The sequence below is a fragment of the Schistocerca cancellata genome, chromosome 4, assembly GCF_023864275.1.
Source record: "Schistocerca cancellata isolate TAMUIC-IGC-003103 chromosome 4, iqSchCanc2.1, whole genome shotgun sequence".
Classification (NCBI taxonomy): Eukaryota; Metazoa; Arthropoda; class Insecta; order Orthoptera; family Acrididae; genus Schistocerca; species Schistocerca cancellata.
Window position 1 is genome coordinate 805,198,257 of NC_064629.1, and position 22,360 is coordinate 805,220,616.

The 22,360-nt window shown below is 38.1% G+C and overlaps 1 protein-coding gene and 1 long non-coding RNA gene across 4 annotated transcripts in view; one reads left to right on the top strand and one right to left on the bottom strand.

Moving 5' to 3' along the window:
* Positions 1-19,861, top strand: part of LOC126184737 (filaggrin) — a 351,145-nt gene extending 331,284 nt beyond the window's left edge. For all 3 annotated transcript variants that reach the window (XM_049927274.1, XM_049927275.1, XM_049927277.1), the window contains one exon: positions 15,757-19,861. The gene's annotated coding sequence lies outside the window, so the exon portion shown is untranslated. The remainder of the gene's footprint in view (positions 1-15,756) is intronic.
* LOC126184738 (uncharacterized) lies at positions 18,175-21,362 on the bottom strand. The gene is made up of 2 exons (XR_007536866.1): positions 20,380-21,362; positions 18,175-20,337 (listed from the first exon to the last, which is right to left on the bottom strand). It is a non-coding gene; the product is annotated as an uncharacterized LOC126184738 (long non-coding RNA).
* Positions 21,363-22,360: the final 998 nt, after the last annotated feature.

Sequence of the window (22,360 nt, forward strand, 5' to 3'; positions counted from 1 at the left end):
CCTATGTAATGTAGAATGACCACTAGAAGTCATGAGAGATGGACCAACCAGTATAAAAGGAGGCAGGGAGAGTATTGCATTGCCAGCAGAGGGGCAGTTACAGCAAAATGTGTCAGTCAGTACAGCTCAGTGACTTCAAACATGGATTAGCCCTTGGACATCACCAGAGTAACAGATCCACATGGGACATTTCAACCCTTCTAAAACTGTCCAAGTTGACTGTTTGTGATGTGATTGTGAAGAGGAAACATTAAGGAAAAACCCCAGCTGTGCAGAGACCAGGCGGACCTCATATACTGAGGGATAGGGACCATCAGCAGTTGTGGAGAGTGGCTATCAAAAATCACATGAAATCAGCAGAAGGAATCACTTGTAAATTCCAAAGTGCTAGCAGCAGTTCAGCTAGCATGGTGACTATGTGTAAGGAGTTAAAAAGAATGGGGTGCAATGGTCGAGCAGCTTTATATTTGAAGCCACACATTTTTGTAGTCATTTCTAAGCATTTCTTGAGGTAGGGCAAAGGGCAACACCACTGGACAGTTAATGACTGCAAACAAGTGGTTTGGAGTGATCAATCAATTTATACCCAGTGGCAGTATTTGGGTTTGGTGTATGCCTGGAGAATGTTACCTGCCATCATGTGTAGGGCGAAGAGTGAAGTACAAAGGATTTATTGTTATGGTATGGGAGTGTTTTTAATGGTTGGGATGTGATCCCCTTATTACGCTTGAAAAACACTTGCGTACAGCAGAGGGACAGTTCTGAGACGTTAATTTTTTGTAACAGCATGCAAATGCACTCTGACATAAAGCAGCATATGTGACACATTGGTTTGTGGACAATAACATCCCTGAAATGGACTAGCCTGCCCAGTATCCTGACCTGAACCTGCTATATTTTGTTACTGGTGCACGTAAGAGTGAGTGCGCAGAATGTAGCGCGCACCGCACGTGTGTACTTAAATCAGCCTGCAACAGTATCAGCACAGGCTGGCCACTAGAGGCTACCTGTAGGAAGTGCGCACATGGCACGGTCTCCACCCTCACTACGTTCTTTTATTTTGTACTGCTCATATCAGTTGTTCTATGTGTCACTTATGTTGCACCTTCTGTATGATTCTTTTGTCTTGTTATGTGTGGGGTTAAGAGAGGCATATTTCCATTATTGTTCAGAGATTTATGAATGAAGCCATATTTCTATTATTTGGATCGGTTTTGTGTATCACTTGGTTACTACGGAACCCAATGGAACACTTTTGGTATGTATACTTGTTTTGCAAATCAAACTGCCTTTTCCTGTTGCTATTTATTTTATTTAATCCATATGCATTTCGCCTTCTACTGTTTTAAGGCATCATCAGTGGGATCTATAGTGATACAGTTTTGTTACTTATAGATTATCAAACAGTTCACTTCGCAATATTTTGTAAAAAATGTAGTTACGATTTGCTGATCTGCGTTTCCTCACATCAGCAAATCGTAAGTAATTACATTTTTTTACAAAAAATCGCAAAGTGAACTGTTTGATAATCTATAACTAACAAAACTGTATCATTATAGATCCCACTGATGATGCCTTAAAACAGTAGAAGGCGAAACGCGTATGGATTAAATAAAATAAATAGCAGCAGGAAAAGGCAGTTTGATTTGCAAAACAAGTATTTATATGCTTGCTGCAGAGGATGGCCACACAAACAAACTTGTTACTTTTGGTATGAGTTGGGATGTCAGCTTCACTCCAGACTCCCATGTCAAACACCACCTACCTTCTCTCTTTTTGGCTCTTAAGGAAAAATGGGCTGCAAATTCCTCCAGACATTGAGACACCTCACTGAAAATGTTCCCAGCAGAGTTCAAGCTGTTGTAAAGGCAAAGGGTGGGCACACCCTATGTTAATGTCCACTAATAGGGGTCCAGATACTTTTGATAAGATGGTGTATGTCCACTTGATCCTCAGCCACTTACATAGGACATGACGACAGGAATGTCCAGTGAATAAAGCGACACTAGATATTTGAATAGATATATATTTTAACAACTAAACTGAAGTGGTGCTCAGCTTGCAATTTGACATTACATTTGTTAAAATATAGTAGCCCAGGTCAGTAACTTGCATAGTTTCAAATGTAGAGTAATATAGTTCTATGAGTGGCAACATTAACACAGGTTCTTCGCATTCACATTCACATTGATATTGCCTGATATTAAGTAGCTAATTGACTATTGCTGATTAACTGAGACTAATTAACAGTGAATGAGACTATCAGTGACTGCCTCCATGTGCTGACTGCCTGTGACTGACCGCAACTTGGTGCTTTGGGGTAAATAACAATGACTCTTTGTGACCATGTTTCGCAACAACTGGTTGCAGCACTCTTCGCTATGACTATTTATAGACTTTTGTAGGAAATTATCTTCAAATTATTTACAGAATATTAAAATAACCCATCATTTGAATACTTCTATTACTGGAAGTTACTTCGTTTAACTATTGTATCAGTGTTGTTTAATGAATTTTTGTATTGAGTTCCACGGGTGCACAAAGTTCTCACATTTTTTTAATGAAACCTTGGCAAAATTATTCCTAAAACAAAATTTTATACTACGAATATTTCATGACTTTTATGGATACATACATGCATGTGAAGCACAAGCCATAGAGCCATTCGTTACTCTCTCTTTTTCTGTACTGCAGTTCCCGCCTCCTCCTGTTCCATTCCCCCACTCACTCTGTCTCTGCAGGCTCTTCCGTAGGTCTTATCATGGAATATTCCCATAACCACTTACATAACTTTCTGTCTTTCATAACTTCTTTTGGTCACCACCCAGGCTTTCCATTGTGTCCCAAATTTCCCCGAAGTGTGAATTGTGCGGGGAACAGCATCTACCATGATACATGGGTATCTGGTCATGTGCAACCATCCTTCATCCAGTTCTGGGCAAGGGACCTTCCAGACCCAAAACCTAATGCAGTAGCCAGCAGGTTGTTGGTCACATTACCATGCACAGTCTTGGACATAAAACTTGGCTGACAGCCTGCCACTGCGGAGACTAAGTCTGAAACATTCACCTAAGGTGGCCAATAAAACTGGTTATCCCTCAGAATTCTAAGTCTGGCCATATGCACAATTTGACAACACTGCAGGATGCAGAAGTGTTAGCTTCTTATCAATTTCTTACAATGCTGTATGAGCTCATAGTCTGGTGGTAAACATCGCACAGTTAGGCAAGAATTCACGAGTTTGAGTCCACACCTTCCTCTATTTTTTAAACACATGCCAACTGCCTGCTAAAGTTACCAGTCTGATGGAACTTCCAAAGTAATGTGCTTCACTTTCTAACCCACCAGTAATAGCAAAATCTTTCAGAAACAATTCCACGAAACAGTTTGTAGCTGTGTCAAGATCAGAGCAGTTCACACTTGACAGTTTTCTCACACTGCACTGGCCATTGACTATCAGCCGCACGCCACCTGTTGCCTGATGTCAGGCTCCGTCCGACCAAGTGACCACAGTGTGTCAAGATGAATGCATTTATAAACTATCATTTCCTTATTCGTCCGCCCCCGGAAGCTGAGTGCTCAGCGCGCCGGACTGTTAATTCTAAGGGCCCGGGTTCAATTCCTGGCTGGGTCGGAGATTTTCTCCGCTCAGGGACTGGGTGTTGTGTTGTCCTAATCACCATCATTTCATCCCCATCGACGTGCAAGTCGCCAAAGTGGCGTCAGATTGAAAGACTTGGACCAGGCGAGCGGTCCACCCGATGGGAGGCCCTCATCACACGCCATTATTATTATTATTATTATTATTATTATTATTATTATTTCCTTATTCGAAGTTCTAGTACTTATCTTGCAGTTATTGGAATTTGCATATTTGAAACTTATTCTTATGTTCTTTAAGTGTTGAAAAATAAAATCACAAGTGGAAAAGAGTGTTAACATTTGTGACATATCATTAGCTTTCAGTTTAATAGAGATGTGAAGGCAGCAGTGGCAGCTTGAATCCTTTTTATTGTATGTGCAAAACATATCAGAAAATGGTTTTTGTTTGAAGAAAGGTCATTTTGGAATGATTGATTTTCCAGATTAAGGAAGTCTCAATAACTTACATTTGTGGAACTGCAACCATTTAACCGTATTGTGACAATTTTATTCCATAGGTAAGATTCAGAAGTTGGGTGTAGAAGTCCTGCATGCTCTAATTCAAAGCAACAAAACTCAAAGGGGTATCAGTTGCTGTGGCTGTGTTTGAACATCAGTTCGCTCACTGAGCATTCCTATGCAGTATTGTTGCTGTTGACAAGTTATGATGCCTTTAAGGTATGTTCACATGATGTCTCTTTCATCGTGCACAGTCGCAGAGGTATGGGAATAAAAGGGAATGTACAAGAATTTGTGGAAAGAACGGGTGTATGCAAGGGCATTCTCATGTCCACACATTGCCTCATTGCACAAGCAGTCTGCTGTGGATCCACTTCTGTGCCTAGGAGCTTGAGTTGTGTTCATTGTGATGAAAAGGCGACACAAAAAGAAAATACAAAAGTGACTGTAGGTAAAGAAGTATGTAAACAGTAGAGATACAAGAAATACAAAGTGATGACAATGTTTTGTCTGCAGATATCAGGAGGAGGTTACAACGAGATTTTAGATTTTCTACTTGGGAAACTGTAGTAATGAAGCTGGCAATAACACTTTGTTAGCTAGTAAATGGCAACTTATATACTCATTTGAATTATTTATTCCTCATTTCAAAACAAAGCACTTCAATTGTATCAAATTTGTAACTTGTAATGCAGAATAATTGTAATTTATGATTTGGTTGTTTTATACATCTGTTCACTGTAGGAAATGCCTAAGCTTGTAATTATTAGCATATTTTGTTCCTGTATAGTTTTACAATTTGTATCTATTAGCATATATAAGTACTGTTATCATGTATAATTATGACATGTTCCATATCCATGGAATTCTCTTGTATGCTGGATCAACAGAACACTAATTCATAAATAAAAACAGAAGTGATTATTGCTGAAACTGAGAAATACTTAAGGAAGGCTCTTACTCATTATGTGAAGGTTAGTTAACTTTCAATGCATCATTTGTATTTAATCATGAAATATGATATGTACATTAACATCCTCAGACTTGACAAATTTAGGACTTTCATAGATGCCAGAATCCACTAGAATGGAGGTTGTGTTTTTCAGTTTCTTATTTTTTGCATCATCGTGTGCTTCATTTCTATTTTTAGTAGTTTGTTGAGGAGCTACACATACCTCATCATTTCTTTTGTTCAGATGTCAGGTTCCTCAGGTGTGCTTTTAAGTCACCATAACATTAATATTTGTCCACATTTTTCATGCACTTTTTTCATAAATTTTTGGCCTTTTCTTCTCAGTTTTCCTATTTCAAAACTTATGGTATCTTATTCTTTACAGAAATATGGTTGGAGACTTTTTATCTAATCCATGATGTTCAGGGCAACACATCTCCAATTTTTATTCAAATAATCTTCAGAAGCAGTATTCCATACAACTTTTCTGTTTTTCTGTAATCATCTCTAAACTTATGTGTGCTTCCTGTGGAGTCAACGGACATTAGTGCACACAAATCACTTTACAGCATAATGTCAGAACACTACACAATCAAACACAAATGAGGCCCAAGCTGCCCATTTCCAACCAAAAAGAGAACAGATTTCCACCGAAGGCAGTTAGCAATGCACATTACACAAGTCCTCCATTTATAGGAAATTACATATGCACAAATGTGTGTGAATAGTTGCGCTGTTGGAAATTTATGTGCATGCGCAAAAAAAAAAAAAAAAACCATTATGGAGACGAACCTTTACGTTGACTTCTTAGGTACTGTGAAGATAATATTTTTCGTCTGGTGGATCAAAAAGGGCTCTATGAACTCTTCCCCAGGGGTGTGTCCATCGCATCTCGTATTGGCTGCCAACTTTTGGTTGTGGTGTAAGAAAATTGACCCACAAAATTGCATATTGCATCACATGTTGCTATTACATGATAACACATGACACTGATTTCACTAACAAAATCGTCCAGGTGTTCATTTGGGAAGTCATTCCTCATGCACTTACTCTTTTAATCTTACACTCTCAAATGTTTATTTTTCCTACTACCTGTTGAACCACCAATGTTGCACTGGATGAAAATGCAGTTCAATGTTGTTCTGGATGAAAAAGCAGTTCAAACCCGGTTTGACAACGTCACTAACTCAGAGCCAGAGCATGGAATCAGTAAACTACCTGAACATTCTCAGACTTCTATATAATGTGAAATAATATGTCACTGATGTTTAATTTCTTTCTGGTGTTCACTCCTGTGTTCAGTAAACTAAGGGAAAACTATGAAAATATGCACTGTACTAATACAAATGAAATACAACTTACCATGACAATATCTATATCTACATTAACGTCCTTTGCAAGCCAATGTACAGTGCGTGTCGGTGTGTCCCTTGTACCACTAGTAGTCACTTCCCTTCCTTTCTCACTCACATACAGAGTGAGGCAAGAACAACTGTCTGTATGCCTCTGTATGAGCCCTAATTTTTCATATCTTATCTTTGTGGTCCTTACACATGATCTTCGAACCTGCCAGTAGCAAATTTAGGAGCCTGTCTGATTGCTGTGATGTTTTCCTTTAAAAGAACATGATGCAGATTCCAAATGCTTGATCAGTACTAAAGAATAGGTCGCACTAATGTCCTATGTGCAATCTCCTTTAAAGGTGAACCACTCTTTGCAGTAACGCCCAGATATTTAAACAATGTGACTGTGTCAAGCAGGACACTAGTAATGCTATATCCGATTATTATGGAGTTGTTTTTCCTACTCGTCCATGTTAACTTACATTTTGCTACATTTAGAGCTAGCTTCTATTCATCACACCAAGCCATCTTGTACTATCCCATACACCACAACATCATCAGCAAACAGCTGCAGATTGCTGCTAACTGTGGCTGCCAGGTCATTTATGTATTTTGAAAATAATGATGGTGCTATCACACTACCTTGGGGTACTCCTGATGTTACCCTGTTTTCTGATGATTACTTGCCATTGAGGGCAACATACTGGGTTCTATTACTTAAGATGTCTTTGAGCCACTCACAAAACTTGGGAAACTGTTCCATTTGCTCGTACCTATGTTAACGGTTTGCAGTGGGGCTCTGTGCTTTTTGGAAACCTAGGAATATCGAAACTGCTTATTTCCCTTCATCTATAGTTCACAGGATGTCATGTGAGAAAGGGGAAAGCTGAGTTTCATGTGAGCAATGCTTTCTAAAACAGTGCTTATTCGTGTACACAAGCTTTTCGGTGTCTAGGATGGTGGTGGCTGTTGGGATGTTTAAGGGGGACTAAACAGCTAAGGTCATCAGTCTCCCAGGTGTCTAGGAAATTTATTGTATTCGAACTCAGAATATGTTGAAGAACTCTGCAGCAAATCTCTGTTAAGGATATTGGTCTGTAATTTTGCGGGTCTGTTCTTTTACCCTTCTTATATATGGATCACTTTCACTTTTTTCAGTCACTTTGGACTTTGTGCTTCGCAAGAGATTTGTGGTAAATGCAGGCTAAGTAAGGGGCCAATGCTGTAGAGTACTCTTTGTGAAACTGAATTGGGATTCCATCTGGACTTGTTGACTTAGTTATTTTCAACTCTTTCAGTTGTTTCTCTACATCAGGGATACTTATTATTATGTTGTTCTTACAGGACTCTGTGCGATGGTCAAATGATACATTTGTACGATTCGAACGATTTCTTAAATGCGAAATTTAAAACTTGGTCTTTCATTTTGCTATCTTTTACAGTCACATCAGACTGGTCCATGAGTGTCTTGGTGGAATAAAGACACTTCAACTGTCAGAATCTTATCAGTAAATTATTGAAGTATTGGTAACAAATTTCCTGAATTTAGTGCCTTCCAGCAAAGTTTTCGTGCTCAAATTATTCTTGGGACTGAGAGCTGGCTGAAACCCAAAGTAGAAAGCTCTGAGGTATTTAGCAAGTCATGTAACATGTATCGAAAGGACAGATAAGATGCAATAGGAGGGGGAGTGTTCATTGGAGTGGACAAAAATATTGTCTTTGTTGAGGTTGAAGTTGAATGTGACAGTGAAGTTAACAGGTCTAGGTGAAACCAGGTTAATTGTTGGATGTTTTTACCAGCCACTTGATTTCTCTGTGACAGCTCTAGAGTCATTTAAAGGTTTCTACAGTCAACAACATGTAAATACCCAGATAATGCAATACTAGTTGGAGGCGACTTTAACCTACTTGGTATGGATTGGGATGTCTATGGATTCATTGCAGGGGATACAGGCAAACAGTTTTGCGAAGTACTTTTGAACATCTTGTCCAAAACCTGTCTTGAGCAGCTAGTTTGGCAGCCCACAGACAATGGAAATACATCAGACATAGTAGCTACAAACAGGCTGGATCTTATCAGTGGCATTAGTAAAGAAACAAGGATTAGTGATAATGATGTTATTATAGTGAATATGGCTACAAAAGTTAATAAACCAGTCAAGAAGGCTATCAGAGTTTTTCTGCTAGAAAGAGCAGATAAGCAGTTGTTAGCATCTCACTGAATTGACATCATTTAGTTGCAGTATGATCGACACAGAGGAATTGTGGGCAAAGCTTTAAACGGATTTTAAATACTGCTCTGGATTAAGGATTGAAAAGAGCCTTTGTGGTTTAAAAACTAAATTTAGAAAATGTTTAGGAAACAAAGGCTGTTACACTCTCAGTTCAAAAGAGAACACGCAAGTGACGACAGGGAAAAATTAGTAGAGATTCATGCATCTGTGAAAATATCTATGTGCGAAGCATACAACTATCACTGCCATACCTTATCAAAATATCTGGCTGAGAACACAAGAAAATTAGAGTCCTATGCAAAATCGCTAAGCAGGTCTTTGAAAGTCTGCTAAACTTAAAACGAGCTTGCCTATATCAGCATGAATTGGTATGGTATTACTCTTTTGGATTTCATAATGTTTGTTGTTGTTGTACTGTCTTGTGTTGTATGCGAGCAGAATGGAAGTGTGGGATTTCATAAATAAAATGTTATATTGACAGTTACCAAACATTACCTCAGAAAAGCAGAAATAGACATTATCAGTTGTGCAGTATCATAAGATTTTCACCCTTACACTATGAAGTACTGCAAGCAACAAGACGACTTTTGATGGAGAAGTATTTTTAAGATTTACTTATTGATTTTCAATTCGGCTGCTTGTATTGTTCTCATAGAAAGGCTAAAAAATCTTGCCTTCAGTGGAACTGAAAGCCAAAGCAGCAGCCAAAGCAGCCTTCACTATGCAGGCTACCATTTTACTTCAGAGATAGTGAAGAACTGCCTTATTAGACTCTCCCTTATTGTCCCAGTGGTGGCTAGAACAGGTAAATAGGGATGTAATTGATGAGATTAGTTGCAATTTCCACATGAAACAGCTTTCCTAGACTTAAAACCATTAATTGATAACCTTATGTCACACTTTAAGTGAAAATCACTCTTGTTATTCAATGGAAATGTCACGAAAAATCAAGTGAATTTAACAGGATAATACTGTGATAATCAGGAAGTAACATCCGGCAGAGTTGCCAAACTTAATCTAAATTATTGTGATATTCAGTTATACTACTAGCAGGAAGAATACCAGCTGAAGAGTTCCTTGAGTGGGTTAGGAAGTGACTACAGCTTGCATCTCAAAGATCTAGCTGTTGAGTTCCAGAACATCCAAAGTAAATGTCAGTGATTCTTATTCACATATCTGTAAATGGATTTGGGACAAGAGCCTAGTTACTAATAATAGTCAGATGCACTTACTGCAAAATTAACATCATAAATATCTTGCTCTCACAATTATTTGTATTTTTCTATCTTGAGCATACTGGAAGCTGATAAGCCCATTCAACAGATGGGACTCACATTTCTGGGGTATTTCAGTGGTTATACTGTAAACATTAAGAGTAGGCTGCATGTATGTAACTGCACAGCTGTAGCCTCCTAACAATGTAGGACATAGTCTACTGGTGTCAGAGCTAGTAAGTGTCCATGCATACAAGGAAGTTGGTACCCAGCTCCATTGGGGCACCGAGACTCTGTGCAGCACTCACTATGTAAGGTGACTGTTGTCTTGCACTCACCATGTAAGGTGAATGTTGCATGCCTGTGTGGTGCTCTTAGAGAGAGTCCTCAGTCGTCAGAGTGGGGAACAACAGAGCAGAGAGTCTGCCATGAAGTGACACATACTTGCTTATGCTATCACTTGCACAACACTGCCAGTCTCTTAAGATTGGAACTCTCACCATGATGCTTGCCAGTGCAAGTTCCTACCCATGATTATGTCATGACAGGAGGACCAATAGTGTCGATACAGAGAGTTCTTCACACAACAGTAGGTAGTCTTTACTAAAATGGCTGGTGGTACCTTCCTAACCATCAACTTTCAATACTTCATGGGACACACAGCAGATAAGCTTGGTGAGGTGACAGCATTGAGAAAGGTACAGATTGGCTCCCTCCTAATTAAGACAGTGTACTCTACTCAGTTTCAAGCCTAACTATCATACACTTCATTGGGCGACATTCCAGTTTAATTTACTTGCTGTTAATATTTAAACATAACGTAGGGCGTTATCTTTCATTGGGACTTGATATTCTAACAAGATGATGAACTATGTGCCAACCTGGAACAACGAGGAGTGCAGTTCATCCACTGTATCCAGAAGAGCCCAAAGGATAGTAGAATTAATACAGGATCATTTATTCTAGTGTTCAAAGGGATCACTGTGCCCTGAAAGGTGAAGATTATGATTTACTGCAGTTATGTCGAGACCTAACGTACAGATCTATACACTGCTTTAACCTAAACTGATGTCAGCTGTCAGGGCCAGCACCCCTCCTGCTCACTGTTGTGTTCCATTTATGAAAAAGAGTGGACATTTAAAGAATGCAAGACATTTGATCAGTTATACTTTGAAGCTAAATGGTGACAACTCCTCATCCAACTGCATCAAAACCCTCTCGAACTGAGGCAGATTTGACCATTTCATCTTTCCGCTGTTATCAAAGTGGGTCACCCTGATCCCCCATATTCAGCCAGGGAAACATTCCTCTTCTCCTATTAGAGGGAACCCCTCTATGGAACCCTTCTCCTGGAACCATGCAGACTAACAGCCCGATACCAGCCAGTGGCTGAAGAAACTGCAGGCTGTTGGCTGTGGAGCCACCCACTCATCCTCTGTTCCTGATCTTAAATCAGACAGATTTCCAAAATTTCAAAGACAAGTAGGTGAAGAAATCCAAGATGAAGGTGATTCTAGCGGGCACAATGATCCTGGATTGCCCTACTCTATCTGTCCTATAACCTATGTTCTTGAACATTTTACCAACACAGGTGGTGGTGAGTAAAGACTCATGGAGGCTTACTGATTACCCCAGTTATACAGTGAAATTGTAATGGTTACTACTGCTGCATCCCTGAACTGTGACAGCTATCATTCTATCCTGCACTCTGCATCACACTACAAGAAAGCCACATTTTTGGTAATCACTATCCTAAGCTCATTTTCTACCAGGCTTGACTACAGGAACAGTGCCAATACTGAGAGAGTGTCCAGATGGGTTTGCACATTAGTTCACATGAATGTCTAGTAGTGAATGTGTGCTCCTCCGAACAAAGTTGGAGATGGTGGCTCTGCAAATTCAAACGACTTTTAGTATCACTATTTGAAATATTTACCGACTGTCAGACAAGGAAATATGCCTTCTCATTTGAGTGCAGCATGTGGCTCTTTCTTGCACACTAATCTTAGACTTTGCTTACCCAGCTTAGTCAGCTTATTACAATGGGCTGTACATAATGATCCTTGTGAAAGCGAACACTTCCATGTGGTACTGTTGCTCCAATTTCACTACACCCAAACCAACCAGACTATTTAGCATAGTGAAAACTAGTAGACTTAAATTTTGAATGTCACTCCATCTGGGTCATCACCAATGATGTAGTAATCCATTCCTCTGAGGGCTTTTGTTACTGACCGTCAGTCCCATGGTGGACTTAGGAAATTGTCATGATAATCTGAGACTGCCAGTGAGCTCCTCAACAGTTCATATGACACTCCTTGGTCAGTCCCATAATCTTTGGATAGCTGTGTACAAGGGCCTTCTTGTTAACAAAATATCAAAAGAAAGAATGCTAGAAACAGTACATCTCCTCCCTGGCAATACATACCCCTTCCTTGCAGGTGTGCATCAAACTTTGTGGGTTAATTGGCAAACTCTGTGGGTTAATTGGCTACCAGCAGCTGATGACTATTCTCATCCTTCAGCTTCATTGTGGTATTCCCACTGATCCATCTGTCTTTGTGGAACATTTTGTGATCCACTTTATGGTGGTATCAACAACCACCGCCTATCCTCCCTCTTTCCAGGCATGTGGTATCAGCAACCACATCTTATCCTTCCTGTTTCCTGCCGTATACTATATGGTGTTCAGAATCATATAATGAATGCTTTATGGAATAAATCTCTACTCCATGCCATCAACTGTCCCATGAAATTGCCCCAAATCCTGACTTGATCCAGAATCAAATGATCCAACACCTGAATATGAATCAGAAAACTTGCCTTCTATAGCTTTTAATAGTATGTGGCTCAGAGGTGAATTCCCTCCACAGTTGCAGAATAGCATCATTATCCTGATCATTAAGCCAAGAAAGGACCCAACTTCCATTGATAGTTACTGGCCAATCAGTCTTAATTTTGTGCTGTGGAAGCTATGTGAGAGCATGGTGGCCTATCAATTGCGTTGGGTTCTTGAGTTGTAGGGCCTTTTATTCACTTATCAATATGGTTTCCAGAAGTGCCATTCCCTAACCAAACATCTGGTAAGATTAAAAATGGCAGTCGACTAGCCTTTAGTAAATGCCATCATGTTACTGCAGTTTTCTTTGACTTATATAAAGCATATGGCACTACCTGATGCTGTCATGTCTTGACCACACTCCACAGCTGAGGCTTTGACAGTGCTTACTGACTTTTATGGAAAACTTCTTGCCCAAACAGATCATTCGTGGTTAGAGTCAGAACACATCTCACCTCTCTACAGTTCCCTAGGACTCTTTATAGCTATGAGTAAATTTGTGGACTCTACAGGATCAACATATACTTCAGTCATCACCAGTACTAGGTCCTTTGTATGGTGTCTCATAGTTGATGGTTGGTGAGGGAAACCCTGGCTTTCATTTCTCCCCTGCCAAAACACAGGTCATGCACCATGATCCACCCAGACCTGGATGTTTTTATAATAAACTGACTGTCCCACATCCATCAGCTCAGATTAAACAGTATGAGTGAACTCAATGCACTCAGATCTCTCTGTCATATTTCGTTGAGTGTGGATCATTTATCATGACTGTGCTTCAGTTGGGCTCTAGTTTTATCACAACTGGTCTATGCATACCAAGAAGATGATGATTCAATGGCACCATCAGGATTGTGACTGCTTGACTCAACTCACCATTGTGAGCTAAGTCCTGCTACCAGGTCTTGTGACCCACGGCACTCAACCTAGGATAGAATTTCAAATTGGAATTTGGCTGGAAATCATGTGTAAAGATCATTCTCTCCTCACACTTGAGTGCATCCACTGGATCACTTTATGCACCTTTTCGTGGTGTACATCTAGGCCACCTAGGCCACTAGTTTCAGCTAAACCTATCCCACACCTCTAAAACTTAGGTTTCTCCAGTTATCCATCAGCACGTTCTTGAGTGCCAAGGTACTGAAACCACCCATACCGATGGTTCTAAAGATACGAGAAGGCTGGGATATGCTTTCATGTGTACTAATGACCAGGAACTATGTTATCTGCCAGAGGCCTGTACTGTTTTTATAATCGAACTGATGGCTGTTGTCAGGGCCATTAATTTTGTCAAGAAAAAATACTGTGACAAATTTCTGACTTGCAGTGAGTCAATAATCAATCTGCAGGCTATTAATTGATGCTGTCCTCTCTATCTGATAGTGTCCACTATCTATGATACCTTACCTTAGCAACACTGGTTGCTCAGTTGGCTTTTTCTGCACCCAGTTCTCTCCCAATAGGGTAGCGACCTCATGACTGACTCAGGCAACAGACACAGTGATCTCTAAGCTACAAAAGCATCTGTGACAGGTAGTTGGCACATCACAATTGGAACAGGGAACTGAGGGTGACCCCTCCCTCTGACAAACTGAGTGTCATCAAGGAGACCACTGCTGTGTGGCATTCCTCCTTCCATTCATCTCAGAGGGTGTCCACAATTTTATACTGGCTCCATCTTGGACACACTCATCTGATGTGTGCTTCATCCTGAGAAATGAGCGCCTGCCCCAAAACCTCCCAATCTAGCTGTGGTGTGTTCCTGATGATGACTCACATGCTAGTGGAGTGTCCCCTTCTTGCAGCATTCCACCAAATGCAGAGCTATAAGGATTCCTTATTCTTCGAGACTGGCTGACAAGGGAAGAACAGTTGCACAGGCTATACACTTTCTCTAAGAGAGGGGGTGTTTATTACTGACTGACCCCACAGGGTGTGGAGTGGTTGTGGAGGGGTGCCTCATTCTTGGTGGACTCTGTGCGGTCCTTACCCCCTGAGTCTGACCTTCCTGGCAGCTCAATTGGTTCCTTTTTTTCTTTTATCTCATTTTATCATCATCTGTGTTTCTGTCTGTGCAGTGGTTATAGTCCCTTCCCATTTTACATGTAATTACTTCTCCTCCACTGATCTAGGATAGCGTTATGACATCACTGATTTATCTTTGTACTGAATCATTTGGGGCTGGGGATGGCTTTCGCCACCAATGAGCCTTACAGGCCCTCATCTACTCCTTGAGCAACAAGCCAACCCAACCCTACATATACTTTGTATCTTGTGCAACTACTGTATCCCCAGGTATCATCATTGCCCCAAATACCTCAATTTTACTGTTATTACACTCCATGCCAACACAACCAGATGGCCTTGTCCAGTAGCTGGCAACAGTATCCTTTCTGTGTTATTTTGTGAAATGAGAGACTGATGACCTTATAGTTTTGGCCTTTAAGTTCAACACGTGTGTGTGTGTGTTTGTGTGTGTGTGTGTGGGTGTGTGGGTGGGTGGGTGGGTGGGTGGGTGGGTGGGTGGCTGGCTGGAGGTAGAGAGAGAGGGGGGGGGGGAGGTTGAGGCACTGAGTCATAGACAGGGAATGTTGCTAGCTATTGGACAAATCCTCCTCTGGAGCTATAGAGTGGATGCATGTACAAACATCCCCTCCTTCCCCCTTCCAACACACACACACACACACACACACACACACACACACACTGTAATGCTACAGTGTTTCAGTTGGGTACACTATGTGCCAGCATTGGCAGTCAACTGTTGTCAATCTTGTTTATGTCAATCACTTTGCACCTCAAATATTGAGTGAGTTGTTACCTTCTCTCCTAGAATAATTTATATTCCAATGAAGACTTTCCATTATCATATTTAGGAATGAGATTAAGGAAGTTGATCTATTCCACCATTCTACATTTCCCTGTCTTGTGTACTTTTTGGGCTCTACTGATTCCCATAGTGTTTCTGTTGTCTTTTCTCCTTCACATGACAGCATATTAGATGTACAGTAAAACTGCAGATAATTAACAGTGCAGATGCCAATAAAGGTAATTGTTTCTTTTTCTGTTCTAGGGTAGTGTACTGACTCTTCCTTCTGTTGGGGGACATTTGAAAAGGTGAATCTCTTGTACATAAGTGTTGTTATTTTGGTAAGTTGCCTTCTGTTGATATCAAAACAGATTTACCGGTGAAACTTTTGCCTTTTAAAGCCTTTAGAAGTGCACAGGTATGCCTATTTGTATTGTGTATTTGTTCATACCAAGTTTTATGGAAAGTCATTGTAAATAAAATATGAAAAATACTATGTTATATGGAAAAGCTTAATTACCAAAGCTTATGAGATAAAATAACTTGTAAAGATTGTGAGAGAATTATAATTATTTATTGTTTTTATTATTTGTCACATTTTTGCCATTTTTAAAATAACCACCATGTAAATTTTTGTACAGAACAATCACTATTAACTTAATTTTTTAAATAATATTTCATATAGATCTTATTGTTATCTATACAGTGTGTTTCCATTTAATGGTATTTTTCGTTATGTCTTGTGTATTGTAATATTTTGACACTTAACTTGAGATATAATAAACAGGTCATTACCAAAATACTTGACAGTAATGCATAATGTATGTTGTTGATTATTCAAATGCATCAAGATCATACATTAAGGCTTTTATTATAGAACACATGTGCCTGTGCTGTTATACCATTCCGCACTAATATATGGGTGCTGTTACAGTAGTATTAGATATTATACTTCGAAAGAGCAGTTAAGAAATTTTAATAACTCCAGCAGTGTATGGCATTAAGTACATTTCATTTTTACTGGTTATATTATGATGTTTCTGGTTTATATACACCATACCCATCCATACTCTGTTAGCCAATTGCCATTGTTGACAATTTTCTGTATCATCAGTATAGAAATTACTTGTGGTTGCCATGAAAAAGAAACTAAAAATACACACTTTCCATGTTTTCTTCTATTACTGAGTATATGAAACACCTATTGTACTTAGGGATAACAATTCTTTAATTGTGTTGCCATTAACTTGAAAACAGAAATAAAATTTTATTTGTGTGTGTGTGTATGTGTGTGTGTGTGTGTGTGTGTGTGTGTGTGGGCGCGCGCGCGAGCTTGTGTGTGCACGCGTGGATGTGCGCGCATGCGTGCATTTATCAAATTTCATGTATGCTTCACATTACGTCATGTGTTATGCTCCTTTTGTATAATCATGACTGTCTACACCAATCTTACTCATGGCATAATTACTTCAGACTGAATATTGTACAAAGTTTAAATAAACACTTCTTTGTAATGCCATAATTGTGTTTTCATGCTCTTTGTAAATTTTGACGTGGTAGTGCAGAACTGAAGCAACGAACTTGTTCTTTGATGTTTGTGTATAATTATTGTCGCAAGTGCTACCAGTACTGTTATTATTTTTGTCTGTTTACTGCTTATGTTGTCATAGCCTTAGTAGATGCCAAAGATTTTTTTGTAACATTCCAAGTCATTCAGTTAAGTTCTGGGCCTATATTTATTTGTGGAACTGTAAAAGTTTTGTTCCAAATATATTTCAAAAAGTCATGTAGAAGTATCATAATTTACTAAATTTAATGTCCACTCCACATCATTAAAACTACTTTTGATTCATCAGTATTATTTCTGTAAATTTATGACCTTCATAAATAATTGTGTGTTGTGTATGAATATACTATAAATGCCATTTTGAAGGGATTTAAAGTGTATAAAAATGTTTCTTATGACCTTAGGGTTGTTCATTTGGTTATTAAATGTACACATGCACTTCAAGCATTAGTGTTGTTAACATTGTACTTGGTGATTTTAAGTATGTTTGATTGTTTTAATTAATGTTTCTTGAGCTGCTTACCTCATATGGAAACATTCATTTGCAGTAAATAAATTTTTGCTGCACTGTTATTCATACCAGAACATTTTCTGTCAGTACATAATTGGCCTATGTGCTCCATCAAATTTTAATTTACTTGTAGTATTCACATTTACTAATGTGAAATACATTTAATAATGTTAATTGGCATTCTTGATGAGTCCTGTTATGTACTGTTGCTTGTTTTCTTATATACTGTTCTGTTGATGGATTTTATAATGTGCCTTACACATTAGTGCATGTGTAATAAGGAAACTGGTATCCTAGCAGTAAATACGTAACAAATATCCAGTTCGCTGTCTGACGGTTGTAATAGTTACCAGCCCACTTGGAGGTAAAGAGATGAAAAAAGAAACAGCAGGCAAAAAAATGAATTTGCTCAGGACCACTAACAAAAGGTTGCTGCTCGTTTATTTTATAATATTTTTCTGTGTGTAACAGTGACTGTGGAAGACCTATGGCCTATTAAAGAAAGTGATGCAAATTAGCTGGGGTTGGATTAATATCTGCTCATGTGAATTCTAATACATATCATTTACATTACATTTCTGTTAATGATTATTTTGTCCTGAGGTTTCATATTGGTCTTCCAGTGCATTATTAGTAGGAAAAATATAATGCATCAGGTTGTGGTTGGTGTATCTGCTTTCAGTGATGAAATTTTCAAAGGAAGTATGTAGACCATGTGATCTGTTTATAGAGAAGTTCTTTACAGCTTCACATTGGTGCTTTCTGAGGTCCTGTATAATTAGGATATGTACTGGCTTTGATATGATTGAAGTTTAAATAATTTATGTAAATCTGGTATCCAAATACCCTTTGTATAAACACTTATTTTCCTTCAAGAAATGAATATAAATTGGTGTATTTCTTTGAGATAAATTATTTTTACGTACAAAAGAAATTTGTACCTGGCATATATTCTAAGAATCTATGTCAGAATGTTAAATCTGATTATTTCTGTTGCTTAAAAGCATTATGTTTTGAGTGTGAGTAGTATCTTACCTGTCTATGCACAAATAACTAGTCACAGAATGATGTTAAACTTTGTGTGAAATACTTCTATGGAAACATTAGATCAACAAATTTGAAAGCTCATGTTTTCAGACTTGGGCTTGTAAATAAATAGCTAAATGTCACTTTTGTGAATATTATAGTAATATTCAGGAAGCTGTTACACTTTCTGCGAGTACATAGAGAATTTATGTGAAAGCCTTCTTGAGGAAACTGCCAGGGTTCATTTTCATTTTGAGCTAGAGCTGTGTGAAAGCACAATTTAGAAAGTGACAATATTTACATATTAGCAATTTGTAATATGTTAGTCTTCATATACAGTAAGTGACCTTACTTAAATTGCTTTGGAATCTCCATATGAACGAATGTGAGACGTCTTAGACTGCACAGTTTTCAAGAACTTTATTTGTGATAAAATGAGAAGTGTTCTAGTAATCCTTTAGAAGAAAGCCTGGAATAATTTTCACTTCGTTAAAAGCAAATAGTCATTGAAGATACGAAGGAATGTAATATCACTGTATTACAGCTAATTACATGGGCGTGTGCTTGATATATCAGAATATTTTCTTCCTAAGATTGTAGGATTATGCAGTTAAAGAAACATTATGTACAAAGAAATTGATACAATAAAAGTTGTGTGAATTGAACAAATAAATTTTCTTGAGTTCCTAAAATTCTGCCATGAAAGCTTTATTCAGTGGTTCATATGTCATTCATGTTGAAAACTCTCACTTCATTTTACAAAATAAGTATGTACTGTTGGTTTGTAGTCATTGTTATTGCTGTTAATTTAACTGACCTTCTCATACAGGTTTAAGTTGCACATTTTGATAATGCTGTATATAAAATGTGATACTGTTGCATTAAACAACTGTTTAGTGTTCAGTAGGTGACCTGAAGCTGTGTTAACTCTTAAGAACAAATTGAAAGTTTCATTATCTCACTGATAAGCTATGCCTACAGATCAATTATACACACAATATTTAAATGTGCTGTGATTTAATATCCTTCACATTGCACCAAATAGCTTCTTTTTCTCCGGAAACATACCTAGAGTTCTACTGTTTACTGTTTTGGAAACAGTCAGTGAAAGAATATCAGTTTTTCTACTAGATGTTATGTGTCCAAAACTCATGATGGTATCTCTCCATGAATAAGCTACTGTTAAAAGCTCTGAACATCAGAAAGGAAATTTTATAAAAAGGTATGTGTTTATGTGAAAAGTGGAATTATAACAGAATAATTTTTTCCCGTGTTTAACTAAGAGTGCCTGCTAAATCAGTTTATGTTGTAAATTATCATTTTTTGCAGAGTTACAAAACGTTGCTTAATCCCTCAAGTGTAGCTGTTGTAACAGTTATTATTGTTTGATAATTCAACTTAAAATTGTATGACACACAGTTTACACTATGTGGGGAACCATTAAATTCTGTGCTTCATGCTTGATGCAGTTTTATTGGTTTTTCTTTCAGTCTGGTGGTAAAATTGGTACTAACATTAAGGACACACATTTATCCACTTTATTTAGATGTTCGTTCATACCACAAAGCATGTCACACATCAGTTTCTCATTCATATAACACAAGGTAGTTACAAATAAAAAATATACTTCTACTCAGAAATACTCAAAACATCAAAGGAGAGTAATGTAAATTGTCAGCTTAGGATGAAAATCTCATTAAAAAAAAAAAGATATTGCCTTATTAGGTAGGAAACCTCGTACCTCAACTACGAATAAGCCAATGAGAGGTAGTGATGTATGTACCATTCTCTAGTAAGGAAAAACAGAAACCATGTATATTGGTAGGCAAACATGTTAAGTGAGAAAACCACACATAGCTTTTCTGAGATATGAGGTTTTCATTATAGGCTACTGAATTGCAAAGGTGCAATCTGTTGATGTGCTTCAGCTGGAAAATAGTTTTGGTAAAAAAAAAGAATAAGAGAATTTCCAAAGCATATGGACTGGTTACAGATTCATTCAATGTTGTTTAATTCAATAACAGAAATGACGTTCATGAGATCCACCATGGATTAAATTATTTCATTTTGCTTTCTTCTTCCTCTATTTGCTTCCCTTTTTTATCTCTTCTTTTGGTCCATCTATTTAAAGGACAAAAATTGGAAGAAATTTAGTGTTGTACTTTGTATGATTATTTTTTGTGCACACTCATGTCTTTGGTACATTTATTTTCATATGTCATTTCAAATATCCAGTTATTTGCATAAATCCTAAATGTAGATGGAATTGGTGGTATACTAGCCTTTGATGAGCTATTGCTTCTCTATCTGTAGCACGTAGAACATATTTATGCTTCACTGATGAAAAATAAGATTCAACAATAGAACATTTAAACTGTTGCATTTAGTGAAAGATTGATCTGTGAAATGGCTTTCTTTTAATTTGGTATTTTGAAACTTAATGTATCAAAGGGATGAGAGAGTAATTTTGTATACTTGAATCATCTCTTCAATTGTATGTGACAGAGAAAGAACCATGCATATGAGTCTATATATATTGGGTTTAAGGCTGATTCTCAGCAGACACACAGTTTTTCCATGGAAAAAGTTAACATGCATGCTGCCAAATGTGTTCTTTAACATGGGCTTCAAATGGTCCATAGGATATTGTAATATTTTGTTGTAATGGAGACTATTGTTACAGTGCTCATTTGCAGGTAATAGCATATATCATCAAACAGTTGGTATTAGGAATAACAATAATAATTTTGTTGGAAGAAAAGCAGTTCAGACATAATAAAACTTTTTAGAAACTGTTTTTATTTTGTCCCACTACAATTATTTCAACAAATTCCTTCTGAATTATTCATATGGTGAATCTTGAAAAAAAATTATGTATTGTTGTTCTTAAGGTGTTTGTATCATTACTAAATACAAGACTGTGCCTTACTGTCAGTAACAACAAATAGCAAATTCCTATTTTAGTCATTATTTCAAATCTTGTTAGAAAAAAAGTATACATGGTGAGCCAGAACTCCACCAACAAACTTTCAGAGGTTGCTCAGGGAGGATATCTTCTGAGTATTTTGGTATAAGGGATCCATGGTAATTACAAAAGGCCAGACAAACGAGTGGTTCCTGAAGAGGGCAGCAGCCTTTCCAGTAGTTGCACGGGCAACAGTCTGAATGATTGATTGGTCTTGCCGTGTAACACAACCAAAATGGCTTGTTATGTTGGTACTGCAAATGGCTGATGGCAAGGGAGAAACTACACATGTAATTTTTCTTGAGGGCAGGCAGCTCTACTGTATGGTTAAATGATGATGGTACCCTCTTGGGTAAAATATTCCAGTGGGAAAATAGACCCCTTTTCATATCTCCGGGTGAGGACTACCCAGGAAGATGCCATCAAGAGAAACAAAACTGGCGTTCTATGGATCGGAGCGTGGAGTGTTAGATCCCTTAATCGAACAGGTAGGTTAGAATATCTACAAAGGGAAAGAGGCAATTGGATAGCGGGTTTAGTGAAGTTTGGTAGTCGGAGTAACAGTACTTATGGTCAGGTGAATACAGGGTTATAAATACAAAATCAAACGGGTAATGTAGGAGTAAGTTTAATAATGAATAAGAAAACAGGAATGCAGGTAAGCTACTATGAACAGCGTATTGAACACATTATCGTAGCCAAGATAGACACTAAGCCTATACCTACCACAGTGGTACAAGTTTTTACACCAAATAGCTCTGCAGATGATTAAGAGACTAGAGAAATGTATGCTGAGATA